Raw genomic sequence first — 13,280 nt, 5'->3', positions numbered from 1 at the left:
TCAATAATGTATGCTAACCCTGACAAGACTTTACAAAAGGATATAATTGACAAACTAACACAGAATGCTTGGACACAACCAGTAAGAAGACAGGGGAGGAAACCAGACTAGAATCAAAGCAAATGCACATGGCCAGACAGAAGCACGTGAGATAAACTCAAAACAAAAGAGAACAATGCTTGTCGTGCTGGGGAACATGCTGCACACTGACAGGGGGAGTTTATGAGAATACATGTGCAGTCATTTTTAACTGATATTTAGAACACCTTGTTATACATGCTGATATGCAATTATGTTCAGTGACAGGTGATCCAGCTGTGAAACAAGTGGTCAATAAGTGATGCTGCATTTAAATGATGCTTCAGTGAGTCTTATTTGGAAAATACATTTGACATTGATTCTTCCTGCCCCTATAATTAAATCAACACCCTATAACGCACTGCTAGTGAGCATCCTCAGCCATCCTTGCCCTTTTCACAACCTACCAATGTTCATGATTTAGCAGATTTCTAGCCACCATCACTTGTGTTAATTACTAAAACAAGCAGGTCTGAGCAGTGAACTGAAATTTCTAGTGTATTTTTAACATTTTCATTTGAGCGTTGCCTCTGATTTTTGACTTTAATTGTTGTCTCTGGACAGTGGTTGCTTGCTTTCTCACCTCATATTGCTTGTTTGTAAAGTCACTATGTTTGTCTTCAGTAGAAGTACAGCCTTAGGCATGGTAACTTATCTATTATTCTAGCAACAGTGATACACAAAAAGACAAAGAAAAATGTATCAATAACCAGTGTCAACTATTTTCATCATAAAAGGAACTAAATGTACATGGGCCATAAGCATTCATTTAGCACAGCTTTAACTGCTTTTATTGATGTGAGAATGATTGATGGATAGTACACTCTCACAAAAAGGAATGATGCAAAGAAATAGAAGACCATGCACAATTACCACATGTTTTTATCTCTATCTTCGATACCGAGTGACAGGACAGTGGCAAAACATCCCATCAAATGCCAAGATCTTAAAGGTAAGTGCCACCTGAAACATTAATCTGTCTATCTCACACTTGTTTCTGGTCAACTGGGAAACCAATACTGTATGTCTGTCAGTGCTATTTAAGAGTATGAAAAGTGAAAAGCATCTGTCAAATTCATTGATCCCGGCATTGTTCCAGATTAAGCTTAATCTAAACCTGATTAGAATTGCTTACAATGCAATGTTTCCAACATGTTCCAGTCATGTAATATTATACTTATGTAATATTATACGTTCCAGAGAAGCACTCAGCTTGTTTCTTTGGCAGCTATATTAGTGCATAACCTTAGAGAGTATGTGCAGTTCTCAGCTAAATACAGTGGTGTGAAAAAGTATTTGCCCCCATCCTGATTTCCTCTGTTTTTTTGCATATCTCATACTAAATAGTTTTAGATATACAAATGAAATACAACATAAAACAAAGGCAATCTGAGTAAACACACAATAGTTTTTATTTAATTTTTTATTAAAACAAAAAAAGTTATCCAACACCTATCACCAATGTGCAAAACTAATTGTCCCCTTAAACTTAAAAGCTGGTTGTGCCACCATTAGTAGCAATAACTTCAACCAAACACTTCACTTACTTTTAGGACTAAGACTGAATATTGGATGTTTTCCTTTAGAATTTTCTGGTAGAGAGCAGAAGTAATGTTTTCCTCAATTATTGTAAGTTGCCCAGACCCTAAAGCAGCAAAGCATCCCCACACCATCACATTTCCACCACCATGCTTGACCGTAGGTATGATGTTCATTTTGTGGAATTCACAAAATTTGGTTTACACCAGATGTAACGGGACCCCGTCTTCTCTTCTAAACAGTTCCACTTTTGACTCATCAGTCCACAGAACATTCTTCTAAAAGGTTTGAGGACCATCAAGGTGTGTTTTGGCCAAATTCAGATGAGCCTTATTGTTTTTTCTTACTGTTAGCAGTAGTTTTCACCTTGTCACACTTTCATGGATGCTATTTTTGCCCAGTGTCTTTCTGGTAGTGAAGTCATGAACCTTTATTGATGCAAGAGAGGCTTGCATGTCTTTTGATGTTGTCCTTGGCTCTTTTGTGACTTGCTGGATGAATAGTTGCTGTGCTCTTGGAGGAATTTTGGATGGTCTGCCACTTCTGGAAAGATTTACTACTGTGCTGAGTTTTTCCACTTGAAGATATTGGCATTCACTGTGGTTCTTTGGAATCCCAGAGCCTTTGAAATAGCTTTGTAACCCTTCCCAGACTGATGTACTTCAATCACCTTCTTCCTCATCATTTCTGGAATTTCTTTCAACTTTGACATAGTGTGTTACTGGGTAAGATCTTTTAACCAACTTCATGCTGTTGAAAAAGTTATATTTAAGTCTATTTGATTGAACAGGGCTTGCGTTTGGTCCAGCTGAACCCCATTATGAATGCAGTTTCATAGATTTGCGGAATTAGTAACTACAAGGGGAAAATACATTTTCACACAGGCCCAGTTTTTATTGCATAACTGTTTAGCTTCAGAAAATAACTATCATTTAGAAACTGTATTTTGTGTTTACTCAGGTTGCCTTTGTTTTATCTTAGATTTTGTTTTCATTTCTGAAGCAATTTAGCATGAGATATACACAAAACCAGAAGAAATCAGGATGGGGTAAATACTTTTTCACACCACTGTATATACATACATAATAGGTTTGAGTTACTGGCCCAAAATTCCAGAACTCAGTGTGAATACATATACTGATGCTGTTCTTGCCTAAATTACAGTCCATTAGACTCATTACTTAGCATTAATCAATATAACACACATAGTTTGAATTGACATGACTTCCTTGGGGACTCTTAGCTATTAAGTGAGTGCAGTTTGTGTGTTTAAACTCTGAACCTGCTGATTGCAAATCAGGACTGAACCACCCAGTTAGAACTCATGGTGATAAGGTGAACCTGTGTTACACAGTCTGCTACTGCTGCACATTTTCCCAATTACGTTTATGGGGACATTCGAAATGGAAACCATCAGTTGGGTTTTTTTTTTTTTTTTTTTTTTTTTACAGCTTAATTAAACCTTAAAAGTTAATCTCTATTTTATTTACATAATCGTTTTAATTTAACCAGGTTCACGGGGAGGGAAATCCATTAAGGCCTCATTCAACTGGCAGAGATTAAGTTATTATTCAGGTTGAAGTCTTCCTGCCCTAATTATATCATCAGGTCTGCCGTGAATATTTCCATGCAGATGTAAGACCCAAACACTATTATGTGTGTTTATGTCCGGCCGCCGGCTGATAAAATCAGCAATACAAGAATATATTTACATATAAATAAAAAAAAAAGATCCAATTAAACTGAGGTTTATTGCCCTGGCTCTACATCACTGTCCATGGAAATGACCAAGTAATAACACTGCCAGTTTAGTGACAGATATTCAAATGGTAATAAGAATAAATGCAGGAATTATTTATGTTGTAACCTTTTTGAGAATGTGACTCAAATAAAGCCAGTAAAACCATTTGCAATCAATCCATCCATCAATCCATTCATATCCAAGTATAATTCAAAGCATACTGAATGAGTGTATAACCTGAAGATGTTTCTCAGTTACTAAAACCTTTTCATTGCAAAGTGCCATCTGTAAAACTGATTTTAACTGTGAACTGATGAGAGTGATGCCTACAGAGTAACTGCTGCAGTGCAACTAAGTATGTATATAATTCTTTACAAAATCCATATTGGTTCAGGTTCTGAATTCTGAGGTAAATTATTGTCTTTACCAGCAAACAGAGAGAGAGAGAGAGAGACTGAATAAGAGACAAAGATAAATGTCTCCAGCTCCAGCTCTTCCTTGCTCTTTCTCTAAAAGCTGCGACACATTTTGCTGACACTGAAATTCAGGCCAAGGCCAAATGAAAGAGCAGGCAGTTGCAATCATTCATGAGCCCTAATAATTTAACATACCTTAAAACAAATCTTCAGCTCTTTGTTGTTTCAGTAACATGTGCTGTTTTGAGACAGTATGGTGAGGCACTAAAAAGGGGCATTAAATACAAAACCAGTCTGAGCAATCAAAGGAGACTGTGATGCCATCCACAGGACAACAGTATAAAATCAGTCTCAGAGCAGACTCTATCCAGAAGACTGTCAAAGGGAACTGCTAAAGGTGTTCACACAATACAGAGTTTACATAATCCTAACACATTTTATAAAATAGAGAGCATTTCACATTTAAACTGCTGTTCATGCTGTGTCACAGACAGCACAACCAGTATTGCCAACACTTTTCAGGAGAACGTAATTAAAGCATGCTCAAAAAGTGGCAAGAAGTCACTAGATAATGTTATAGACTAATTTGTATATTCAGTGATTCATTGTGACCATTTGCAAGTTACAAATTAATATACATGAAGAAGGAAGATTTTCTGAAGACAAATAAAATAGAGAAGACAAATAAAATAGATATAGATAAAATAAAATAGAATAGAATAGAATTTTTGCATCATAGAAAATAATATTATACAATTTTATCAAAAACATAGAAAAATAAAACAGTGGTAGTGAAAAGACATGAAATAGACATGAAGGAAACAGTTATGGATTGAATAATTAATTTTTATTACTGATTTTTATTGTAAAAATCACTAAGAATAAAGATTTTTTTTTAAAAAACAAAAAGTGTGATGGTGGGACAAACAATGCACTGAAACATTTCAGGTGGCTAAACTTAGAAATTAAAGTTCACCTGCTGCCTTAAAAACATGATTAAGCTCACCTTGAAGATCAACTCAAAAGTTGATCCAAAAAGTCAAGACAATGGATTACTTTAAGTTTAAGTTTTGAAAACTTATAAACTTGAGTTTAATACCTAAAACTTATCATGACAATTGGAGTTGTCAAGACAATGGGAGAGAAGAAATAAGTTCACATAATGGGGCTATCATGTTTTACAGTGTGGTGATCTGTGATTGGTCATTAGGAACAATAATGTTCAGTTATTGATCTTTTGGAACAGTGATGATCAATGATTGGTCAAGAGGACCTTGATTTGTCCCTGGTCTCTTTTTTTAAAATACAGTCACTGAGCAACCAAATCTAGTGACAAATTCTCAAAGCTGTGAACACCGAGCATAACACACTCAGAGAAAGGAGCTATATGTGTACATTTCTTTAAGGCAGAAGCATAGAGCTTTGTACCAAGCTCATGTTTTTCCTCATGAGAATATGCAGTTGTTAAAGAACAAACTGTTTTGGATCTCTGGAAAAGGTTTGCCTGGAAGGTTCAGCCTTATGTATACATCATGAATGTGTACAACAGTCTCCTTTCTCAGCTAAAGCAAGGGCAATGCTTGTGCCTGTCCTTAGGGGACTCTGAGAAGAAGAGGGCTAATCTCACAGGAAATTCAGCCTAGGAGTTTGATTGATTATGGTTTCTTATTGTCCACAGCTGTTCACAGCCTGTAGGCTTGTAGGCTTTTGATTTCTAAAGCACATAATCTCCTTTGTGATCACAGTTTTCACATAGCACAAATTATTTGTGAACTACTGAACTACTGTCTAGTATGCTTTTTTGTATTAAATGTTTACTTTTGCACAAGTACTTTCTTTATAAGAGGCACGGCTGTAAAATATAAACATGAGCTCTGTGATGCAGGTCTGTTGTCATTAGAGCAAATTATCTGATAACAATTTTGCAAATGTATTCATCTCTCATTTGAGTCGCTGCATGTTTCAGCGGGTGTGACTCTACAGAAATTATCTCTCAAGATCTCTCAATCCTTTTCAAGTATTTTAGGTATTAAAAGCTTAAAATTTGTGTTGAAAATGTCTTTAATCCTCAAGGCAGTAATACATTTAATTAGAAATCATAATTTGTCTATAAATTTGTCCTTTCTTGGATTCATCCATCCATCCATTCATTCACCTTCAATAGCCATTTTGTCATACTCAGTGTCACAGTAGATCTGATCTCCTGTAACACCAGACATGAGTTGGGAATGCATTTAAAATGATTAGACATAATTGAGTTTTAGTGACTCTCAAAATGTTTTAATGGCATAACTGTTAAAGGTTAGCCAACATTTAGTGATTGTATCAAGGGGGGGCATTTCCATATATTAACATGATGGCCTGCTAGCAGCATTTGCATAATGTGGTTGTTCTATTCAGTAGTTGTCCTATTCTGTTTTCTGTGGTGAACATGACAGATATAAATCTACACAGCTAACTGTTGACTTCCATCATGACTTGCTGTAATCCCTTGTGTGAACATTTGGTGTTGTCCATGTAGTGCTTAAATAATGGAATTTTTCTTCATATTAATACTTAATATATAACATAGTGTGTGTGTGTGTGTGTGTGTGTGTGTGTGTGTGTGTGTGTGTGTGTGTGTTGCTGGTACATGTTTCAGGCCCAGTAGCAATTCTAGGGATTTTAAACATTATGTTATGTGGACTATGGATCCAACCTCTATCCTGGGAAAACAGGTTGTGACATGGGAGTACACCCTAGATGGGATGCAAGTCCATCACACGGCAGTATGCAAACACACATGCATTACATCACCATCCATGTTTTTAGAAGGTGGGAGGAAACTGGAGAACCTGGAGGAAACCCACGCAAACATGGGAAGAATATATAAAACTGACAGTAACTCAGGCTCAAGATCAAACCAAGGATCATGGAGCTGTGAGGCAGCAAAACCACCCTCTGTGCCACAATGCTAATCTTAATAACATTTCACCATTTAATGTACTGAAAAAGTAGGATTTAAAATATATTGTACTGTATATAATATAATTAACATACTGTATAATCAGGTAAAGAAAACTGTTTTAAGCATTTCTCCTTGTATCTAGTAAAGTCTATATTCCTTGTTTGTTCTCTGGTGCTATTATTTAAACAACATATACTGTAGCGGGGTCACTGTGTGAATGGCCTTCTGAAGTGGCCAGTTCACATCTGAAAAACCTTCATTTCACGTTAGCTATTTCCTCTCATTTTCAAAAATATTTTATTGCAGTTTTTATTCATGCACTTGTGCTTCTTCATGTCTCCTGTGAAAGCTTCAATACAAGAAGTATAAAGAAGTATTTTTGACTGGTCCGTATTGTATATAATTTTTTTTATATATATTCCTAGTACTGACCTATGAACTGCAGACCTTCTATGCTAAAGTATAGAAAGTGCTTGAGGTGAAAGACATATTTGAACTTTCTCAGCCACTTCCAAGTGTGCACAGTGGCCCATGTCTTTTGTGCATGCCATGCCTTGCATGTAACACCCATACAAAAGCTTTAACCAAATCTCACATGTACATGTGTGTTCATTACTAAACACCCTATCACATACTTAAAGGAAAAAGCAACAGAAAGTGCTTTAGTAAGGTTTAGGCCACCACGAGCTGCCAGAACCATTTCAATGCTCCTTTGCACAGGTCTTACAAGTCCCTAGAACTGTATGGGAAAGAATGAACACCTTCCTTTCAAAAGATATTCCCTCCATTGTAGTTTGGATAGTAATGGTTAAGAGTGCTGTCTTACATGTTGCTCCTGTGAGTCCTCATGTCCTGTGAATAGGGACATTGTCATCCTGGAAGAGACTACTTCCATCAGGATAGAAATGTTTTCCCACAGCATAACAGAACCACTGTTTTTTTTCCCCTTTAATTTGTCACCCATCTGTAAATGTGTATAGTGAATGTACATGTCTGTATACACATTCTAAATATTCTCAAAGATTTAGCCCCTATAGATTAGATGGGATATAATAAAGCTATTCACATGGACAATGGAAATTTGTTATATCCTTGCACATGATGTCACATTGTATAATCACTGCCATTTTGAGGACCGAATAAGGGACAGACTGCATCAATGCTATATAATCTGGATTTTATTAAGAAGATTCATTTTCATTTATACTGATAATCTACTACCCTAATGCACTTGACTGCATACAATGCATCTTCAACAAGCAGCAGTGCAGCAGAACTGCTTGTCATGCTGCCTGTGTCATGCTATATTCTCTGGATAGCTACATTACAGGACAGCTGGGAAGTATATCTCAACAGCAAGTAATGCTAACATTAGCAAAAGTTAGTTAGTTAGTTAGTTAGTTAGTTAGTTAGTGGACATTGACTTACCTTCACTATAATGGAAAGTTTTTCTCCTCCTTATGAAACACATGGGATTCTGGGATTCAGTATTGCCTGGGGGTCATCTAGGGCTGAAAACATACTCATCAAACTCTTTCATTTATTCCTTAGAAATATCACAATGGAAAAAGGTAAGCAAACCTTTGCCCAGTTCCTGTAGAAATCCCAAAAAATCATCCAAGCATGGAGAGCACAGAGCCGGCACTGATGCTCAAGAAATGACTAGATAATTATATAATTAACTAGTCTGAACATTTTGCATTTGCATCCACCATTTATTTTTCCTCTTTGTTCACCTTTCTGTTCATATCCAGAACACATCACATTTGTGCAACACTTCAATTCTGTCCTTGGCTCACTTTGTGCCTCACAATTCAATTTAGCCACTTGTATCTACAGAAAAATGCTGCACACGACTAAAAATACACACATGTCTGGTTCACTGCTGTTGGGTTGATTCAGGGTTGAATTGCTTTCTCTATGATTGAACCACACTAGAGTTCACCTGGAACTGGACCAAGACCACTTTGCTCAGATGATCTCGGTCCAGTTGTTCTGGTGTATTCTCTCATCCCTAAATGAACCACACAAAAGTGGCAAATGCACCAGGGTTCAATATATTGCTTAAAAGTAGTTGATAGCTTGGTCAATGACACTATGTCTTGCTGATCATTTGTAGAGTGTCTACATCCATTGTGGACCATCCAAATAGTATTTGGATGTAAATGCCATTGTAATACACAATTTCAGTTATGCATATAAAACAATAATAACACCTTTACTGTGATTACATATTTTACAAGTAGTATACTAAACAAATATATTTAGATCAAAAACATGAGTAAGTAATTACAGTATAGTCTAAATTACCGATTGCATGTGGGTATTTTTCAGTTAAAGTGTCTGTAATATATCTCCATTTTGCCAGCATCCAAAGGCCAGTTATTCTTATGCAACAGGTCAACTGGAAAAATGTCAATGCACAATGGCTTCCTCCTGCTGCCATTCGTCAATGACCTCCCATTACCATAGGTGAAATCTGATGCATCTGTTAGTGTCACTACCACCTCCTTCCCTCTTTATCAATTCTCCACTAGGCCTCTAGACTCCAGTTCTCTAGCCTGTGACATTTGTGTCATTTTGTGCAGCTGTTGCTAATAACTGAGGTCACACACCTCACTGAGAAAGTCTAGATCCTGACATTTTCTCCACTAGCGGTAATATCCAATCATTGTGTTTCCAATAACACACAGGTCACAACCTACATTATTAAGCAGCCACTCGCCGTTTGTTACAATGTTAACAGAATCTCATTTTCAATAAAGGGGAGGGTTTGCTAGAAAAAAATCTACAGAGGGGGAGACAGTAAAAACGGGAGTAAAGAGATTGGTAGAAAAGAGAAGGAGTGGCATAATCATTTGAAAATCATTTCAACCAACTGGTTTAGAGTGAGAATGTCATGATAATAGAAAGATCATAAACACATTAAATTAATTAGGGCACAGTTAAAACTTAATATTTCATCCAGTGTCTAAATTCATGTTGTATTGTATATTGTAAAAATGTACGGTATATGTTTACCTTATTGTCTTTGTGAGGACCTTCCACTGACAAAATTATTAATACAGCTGATTAAAGCTGTGTCTACACAGAAATCTACCCCTAACTTGAAGCTTAAATAAATCTTTTGGCTTTTATAGTTTTTAATATGCTTTAAAACTAACTTGTAGGGCCCAGCCAAATGTTTGCATGAGATCAAAACTGTCAGATATTTATATCTTTGCAGGAACATTTGGTCCCCAAAAAGATATAAAGCAATTATATTCTCACATACTGTAGCTTACTTCTATGTGTGTTGATTGCTGAACTACTATCTAAACCACATTGTTCCTTCTTTGTTCCAATTGATTTGAGTATCTATCTTTCCCCCATTTAAAAAAAAAAAGGCTAAGATTAAGAGCACCATTAAACTCTAGACTTGCAACTGCCCATTTAGGCTTCCATCTGACCAGTGACCTTTTATACAAACTAGTACATAATGTAATAGTACTGCATTATTTCTGTATTCTACGGAATTAAAGAGAGATTGACTTGGTACACCAGGAAAACGCCTATCCTACATTATCTAATCATGAGCAGACCCCTAGCCTTCAAAAAAAAATACCTTATTGAGTGACAAGCTGTCATTTTATTTTTCAAAATGGTTCACCTTGTACTGGCACTGAATTATAGTTTCCATGTGATTAATCAAATTGCAGCCTGGTGAAGTGGACAGAGATGAGACTGTTATGACAGAGAGACTGTTATGCAACCCACTCCTTTTCTAAGTCTGATTTTGTTTACTCCTTGTGTGTGTGTGTGTGTGTGTGTGTGTGTGTGTGTGTGTGTGTGTGTGTGTGTGTGTGTGTGTGTGTGTGTGTGTTTGTGTGTGTGTGTGTCAGTGTGTGTGTGTGTGTGTGTGTTTGTGTGTGTGTGTGTGTGTGTGTGTGTGTGTGTGTGTGTGTGTGTGTGTGTGTGCCTGACTGTTTGTCTGTCTGTCTGTCTCTGGTTTAATCTTCTTATGTCAGCTCTGTATCTTTTTAGCCTAGTAGATCTAGTTGTTTCCATGCATGTTTTCAGTTGCATTAATTGCATCCGTTAATTCATTTTAAGGTTTATATTTGATATGTAATGCTCAGATGCTGAATGAATTTGCTCTCTCTCTCTCTCTCTCTCTCTCTCTCTCTCTCTCTCTCTCTCTCTCTCTCTCTTTCTCTCTCTCTCACACACACACACACACACACACACACACACACACACACACACACACACACACACACACACACACCACCCCCACAAACAAACACATACTTCCTGAGTCTCTGTTCCTCCTCTCCTTTTCTGCTATACTTGTCCTTTTGGCAGGAAAAGCTCATCTGAGTACTAGGTGAGCCTTGAGTGTTCTTGTAATTGAGAACATTATTATTGATTCTCCATTTGGCATCTAGTTCTGAGAGTTTGGGCAGAGTGTTTTGAGGTGAGTTCAAAGCTGTCCTGCTGTGTGCAGTGACACACTGCAGTTCAGGAAAAAGCTCTGGAAATGTGCAATTACTCGAATTACTACTGAACTTTTTCCAAATATTAATAGTAGGCAAAAATGACAGATGCCATTGTATTTTGATGTTTCTTTTTAATTCATTGTTATTGTAAGCCTAAATTCATGTTCAATCCAAGGCAACCCTTGTTAATTCTGCCTTAAACAAGTTCTTATTTAAATTCTCCGCACTCCTAAAATTTTCCAAGACTGGAGCCATTAGTAGAGTTTGATAAGTTCTGATTGAACCATTCATCTGTGCTGTTGACATTGCCAATGTCACTAAGGACTCTGATTTAGAAATGGTTCAGTGACTGCATTACCATAGTTACACTGAGTAATATATTACCAAGGCACCCAAACAGTGACATCAGATGTCTTGGTTCAGGGTGACAGGAGCTGTGGAAAGTCACAGTCTCCACTGACAGTTAGAGTTATGGGATCTGAGTTTAAAGTGGCAGCTTTAAAACCCAATGGCACGCCATAACTTCCACTTAATGCTGTTGTTTAGGACCTAAAGCTGATTGTTATATTATTTGATTCATGGACAAGAATATTTCTGTAATGGTACATTTGGCAGTTGTACAGAAATTTGCTTATCACAATTCCAGATCCATTTTTGACAGCGGTCACAAGGCTTACATGGATGGATACATTAACAGCTCCAGATCAGTTAAGAAAATTAGAAATTAGGCTGTATGTTTCAGAAAGATTACAACAGTTCCCTCACTAATGCAAAATACATTTTTGGAAAACCTATCATGTACTGCTGGTGGTGGAATGCAGCTGTTGGTATTTTTATTGACTGAACAAGCTCTAATTTATTGAAAAGTTCTAAACCATTATAAGACAGCCAAATAATGAAAACTCTCAAAGCAATGTAAACCATCTAAGCTTTGATTCTGATTTACAGTCAGGTATGCAATAGAGATTTTGCAAGAGCTTCTATTTATTGATTGTGGCTTACATGGGGAGAAAAAGAAGCAAACAAGCTGGAGTTCTGGGTGATTTCTATTTTGAACTAGTTGCTAAGGGTCTAGTAGTGAAGTGTGAGAGTCACAGAGAATTGATCTTTACACCTTTTTAGTGGAAGTGCCAGTGCATTCATGGCTTCTACAGCACTAAAGAGGGTAAAATAGTGAATTTAATAGAAGAGAGGTTGTAAACCAGTGAATCATGATAGAAGTCACTAAAACCAGTAGATGGATCAGCATGTGTGAGGAACTGCAGGTCTTTAGGGCTGACACAACATCCTGATAAAAAAGTAATGGAGAATAGAGGAGGCAAAGGGGAAGTTCTATGCTGCAAGTGTCATCAAGAAAGATGGGATCATGAGGTGAAGGTCATGACTGATTTGGCTAGGTGAATGAAGGCTCAATGCAAAGAGATATGTCTAATGCTTTGAGATTGATTCAACCTCTGTATCTCAGTATCACCCAAAGGGAGCGAGAGAGGAAATGCCAAGGGAAGGAATAAGAACAATGATATGTGATTTTAGCAATCATTATTGAATGTACAATATTGAAGCCCAGGGTGTCAAAAATATCAGAACTAAGACAAACAAATGTCAAAAATAAGACAAATAGCTAAATAGATACTAGGCACATGTGATGACACTATGATAAGAGAAGCAGTCTGATTGACTGTGGCATTGCTGAGCAAAAGTAATGAATGGACAAGGCCAGTGATGAAGGTTGTGACAGAGCTGTGAGAAGCTATAATGAGAGGCTTCCAGCAGGAGATACGAGATTTGCTGACAGGTTTACAATGGTAGCTGGGGAGGGGACACATATAGTGGAGAAAGAAGATGAAGAGAAAAGCACCATTATAAAAACCCCAGACTCTTCCTTGGCCAGTAGAGAGGATTTAGCAGCAGCAGAGATGAGTTTGTAATATGAAAGGAAAAGATTGATGATAACGGTGAGACATGGGACAAGCCAAAGTTATCACAGCAATTTTTTTTGGTGGTACAGTGGGTATCCTTACCCTTCATAGCTCCAGGGCTCCTGGTTTCATCCTGAGCTTGGTTTAATGTCTGTGTGGAGT

This window comes from Ictalurus punctatus, chromosome 6, assembly GCF_001660625.3.
Source record: "Ictalurus punctatus breed USDA103 chromosome 6, Coco_2.0, whole genome shotgun sequence".
NCBI lineage: Eukaryota > Metazoa > Chordata > Actinopteri > Siluriformes > Ictaluridae > Ictalurus > Ictalurus punctatus.
Note: the sequence above shows the minus strand (reverse complement) of the source record.